This window comes from Gossypium hirsutum, chromosome A06 (assembly GCF_007990345.1).
Source record: "Gossypium hirsutum isolate 1008001.06 chromosome A06, Gossypium_hirsutum_v2.1, whole genome shotgun sequence".
Lineage (NCBI taxonomy): Eukaryota > Viridiplantae > Streptophyta > Magnoliopsida > Malvales > Malvaceae > Gossypium > Gossypium hirsutum.
In genome coordinates, this window is record NC_053429.1 from 61838244 (window position 1) to 61843066 (window position 4823).

The 4823-nt window shown below is 34.1% G+C and overlaps 1 non-coding gene across 1 annotated transcript; it reads right to left on the reverse strand.

Annotated features, from left to right (window-relative positions):
* Positions 1-4341: 4341 nt before the first annotated feature.
* Positions 4342-4448, reverse strand: LOC121231704 (small nucleolar RNA R71). The gene has a single exon (XR_005929759.1). It is a non-coding gene; the product is annotated as a small nucleolar RNA R71 (small nucleolar RNA).
* Between the last annotated feature and the right edge of the window lie 375 nt (positions 4449-4823).

A 4823-nucleotide genomic window follows, 5' to 3' on the forward strand; every position in this document is an offset into this window, starting at 1 on the left:
AACATCCGAGGTAAGTTTTTGAGTAATGGATCTTAGATTATGATTCGATTAGATCATGTTTTAAGTAAATCAAAATCATGCTCTTTGTATGTAACTATTGAGCCGAAAATGATAATGCTTGATAAGTGACTTGTGTTTGAATTCTAGTTATGAAAATGAAATATAGATGTGTCATGATTTATTGATATGTGCATGGATATTCGGATGATAATCGGGCTAAGTCCCGAAGGCATTCGTGCTAGTGACTAATTCCGGGCTAAGCCCGAAGGCATTTGTGCGAGTTACTATATCCGGGCTAAGTCCCGAAGGCATTTGTGCGAGTTACTATAACCGGGCTAAGTCTCGAAGGCATTTGTGCGAGTTACTATATCCGGGCTAAGTCCCGAAGGCATTTGTGCGAGTTACTATAACCGGGCTAAGTCCCGAAGGCATTTGAGCAAGTAGCTATATCCGGCTAAATTACAAAGGTACTTGGTTTGGGAATGAGCGATCTTGCTGTAATAATTTCAATTAATACTCTCGTAAAATCCCAACGATGAGGTACGTTTCGTATATGCATTGGAGTAGTTGATTCCTTTTAAATATTATTCGCTCAGTCAATTAATGAGCTTCCGGCCTTTGGTTAAGTTGATCCCTTATGTGTGAATATGAGGGTTGGAAATGTGAAGTAGAACTGATTTTTGAGAATATGTGTATACGAAATTATCCGTTTAGTTATATGAATAATATACTTCAGTTGTGCCTAATTTCATTGCTCAAAACTTACTAAGCATTAAATGCTTACTCCGTTCTTTGAATATCTGTTTTATAGATTTTGGTTTGTCAGATATCGAACTCGGGATTGTCGAAGTCGAAGTCATCCACACTATCAAAGCCCTTTTGGTACACTTTTGGTTGAACTCTGAAAATGGCATGTATAGGACTACCCTTGTTGTTGTTGGTCATGTACCCTTTGGTTTTGTATAAATTTGGATAGCCATGCGAAAATGGCTTATATATACTTTGAGCATAGCATTATAATCGTTTTGTATGTTGTTCATTGAGAGGTATGGAAATGTTTGGTAACGATTAGCCATTGGAATGGTTAATCATGATCATTTTGGTGCTTTGTATGACAAATTCTAGTTGATTCATGGAAAACCATGAAATAGGTAAAGTTTACCTTAAAAACAGATGCTAACAGCAGCAGTGGTGTGGATTTGAAAAATCACTAAAAATAGTAGGAATGAAATTAAATAGTGAATAAATTATTTAATCGAACCTTGATGAATCTATTTTCATATGAAAGTAACAAAACGATCATATGAGCCGTATTTTATGAGATGCTTAAGTTTTCGTGAAACACGGCCAGAGCAATTTCTGGATCCCCTGTTCCGACTTTGGAAATTCACTATAAATTAACCAGAGATAATTAGAAGTCATTCCCTATATGTACAGATTCCTTTTCGAGTCTAGTTTCTTTAGAAACAAACGACATAAGTATTGAAGCCCTATACAAGGAGATATCTAAGTCGTAATGCATGAAGGTCAGAGTAGTCGAACCCTGAAACAGGGGAGACTTTAACTAATAAACTGTACTAATTGGATCAACAAAAAATTCTAGAAAAACAATTTGTAGATGGATATATGAGTCTAGTTTCAGGCAAAATTTACGAAACTAGTTTTCGAGTTTTGGAACTCAAGATATGATTTTTAAGGTGACAGTGACGTAGTTAGCCAGCTTGTCTGGAAATTTTTAAAATGGTCTGTGAAAATAAATGAATTAAGTCTGTTAGCACCTGGTGTTCGACTCCGGCAACGGTCTCGGGTACGGGGTGTTACACCCAATTTATCATAGGCATTGTAAACTGAAAAATATATAGGATTTTTCCTATGTAATTTATCACATTTTACGTAAAAAACTAAGCAATTGTTTAATAAATTAATGAAATATGTGAAAATATGAAATAAGGACATATATATTATTAAAATCTGATTTTTTTCTTTATTATATAGTTTTCATGCACAAAATAACTTATTTTATATTGATTTGAGCGTATTATATTTTTAAGACATAAAATGGGCCATGCATGATTAAATTAAATAATAAAATATAAAATTATATTTAATAATTCATTTTAAAATATTTCATTAATAATTTGGGTTTTAATTAATTATTTAAATTGGTTAAATTTTATTCTTTGGCCCTTTAACTTATTAATTTATATTGGATAGGTCTGATAGCTTTGTTGAATTACAAAACCGTCCAAATTGAAGACCAAGTTAACCCAAATTCAGCTACATATGGCTGTTCTTTTATGCCGCTTTTCGGTTTAATTACGCAAGGTCCTTGCATTATTGAAGAAGTTAGAGATTTGCCCGAAGATTTACGATTGATCGAGTCTCAGTCCTGAGTTATTATGACATTTAATTTGCTTAAAAATTAAGCAAAAGTCAGCTCAAATTCCACTAATTATGGCTGGCCATCCAAGGAAGAGATTTGAAGAGACTAAACCTAACTATTTTTAGCAAACTACTCACCTCTCTTCACCTATAAATATGACCCCTTCATTCCCTCACTCATCATCCTTCATCCTTCATCATTCTCTCTTCTCTCCAAAATCTCTTAGCCTTTTCCATTCCCCATGCCTAGCATCATCTCTTCATAGAAATTTTAACAATTAATTCCTCTTAAAGAGCCCTACTTCGGCCACCTTAGAGAGCCATCAGCAAAGAAGTAAGCAAAGAAGCGAAGGAGCCTAGTCAATCAGAGTCTTGGTTGACAACCACTTTGATTTGGGTTTAATCTTTCCTTTCTTTAATTTAATTTAAAAATGTTTTCTATGTGTTCTTTGTTCTTGTTTACAACAATGTTAGATTAATTTTATTTAAGCTAGAATGATTGCTTTGATTAAATAACATTTATTTGATTCATGCTTATAATGTTTGTGCCTCAATCGATCATGTTTTAAATTAAAATCAAGTCTGTATTTTGTTCATACATGATTGAAATGCACCTGAATTAGCTGAGCGATCCTAACCAGACGACGGCTAATGGACGCATAACTGAAATGTGCATGCTCAATTTAAATCCTAACCCGATTAAATTGCAGGTTGCATAACAACTCTAACCAAGCTCTGTTATCTGCATAGTTTTTAGATTTGTGTGATTAAACTGTTTCAAACCTAACATGTCCCTGTTACCTCACACGAATACTAAGAAACCCTTAGTAAATAAGGATCAGTAAAATGCATATTTACTAAGTAAAGGATTTCGAAAGGACCTAATGTGGTTTCCAAACTCATGAAAGATCGAGTTGCCATGGAATGTTTTTCCGAATGTTATTAAGCATGTTGATAATAAGTTGAGTTTAATTAAAGTAATTGTCCTAGTTTATTTATGTTATAATTTTGCAAATTGTGTTTAATTTTGATAAAATCTATCTCATTCATATAGTTTGCATACTTAGGATAATTTTCATTAGGGATCATTGGATTTAGTTTAATATATTTTAATCATCACTTCTCAACTATATTGTGTTTTTATTTACCAAATTTTTAATATAATTTACAAATTAGGTTACTTAGCACAAATACAATCCCTATGGAAACGGTAACTCTATATTTACTTATTACTTGATAATGACTGTGTACACTTACACAAACCTAAGCAATACAAGTTTTTGGCGCCGTTGCCAGGGATTGTTAACTATTACCATAGTTATTTCTTTTGTGAAATTATTTACTTCCAATTTGGTTTATTTCTAACATTACAAACTTATTCTTTTTTTGTGATTTTCTTCTCAAGTGTTTATAAGCATAGATCAAATTATCAATTTACTCCCTGTAAACCCTGAAATTGAGTGAACTTTCAGACAAAGAAGACGTGAACGAACAGCTCAAACACAAGTCGAGATGGACCTTGGGAATCAGAATCAAGACCAAGGTAATAAAGTTGATCGTGTCGAAATCCCATCCTTATTGCCATGATAGGGATCGATGTATCAGACAATATGTTGTGCCACTTTTCAATGAGTTAAATCCAGGAATTAGAAGGCTAGATATTGAGGTACCCCAATTTGAATGGAAACCAGTGATGTTTCAAATGCTCCAAACGGTGGGCCAATTCAGTGGTATGCCCACGGAAGATCCACACCTCCATCTTCGATTGTTTATGGAGGTGAGTGATTCATTCAAGATAGTTGATGTGACTGAAGACGCACTGAGGTTGAAGTTTTTTTCGTACTCGTTGCGAGATCAGCACGAGCATGGCTTAATTCATTGCCTCCAAGTTCCATATCTACATGGCATGGATTAGCAGAAACATTTTTGGTTAAGCATTTCCTGCCTAGCAAAAACGCTAAGTTGAGGAACGAGATCACAACCTTCTAACAATTGGATGATGAGTCTTTGTATGAGACTTTGAAGCAATTCAAGGAGTTACTTTGTAAGTGTCCTCATCATGGGATTCCTCATTGTATCCAATTGGAGACATTCTATATTGGTCTCAATGCACATAAAAGATTGATGGTAGATGCTTCTACAAATGGTACAATTTTGTCTAAGTGTTATAATGAGGCTTATGAGATCATTTGTGAGGATTGCGAGTAATAACTATCAATAGCCAAAAAATCAAATAGATTTAGGAAGACGTGTAGCCGGAGTTCATGAAGTGGACACCCTTACTTCGTTATCAACTCAGGTATCATCTATTTCCTCTATGCTAAAATAATTTACCGCTAATAGTGCTAATAATTTTGTAGCTTAGCCACCAAGTCTGTTTGAAGTAGTTTCCTATGTGTATTATAGGGAAGGTCATCCTTTTGAGAATTGTCCCTCAAATC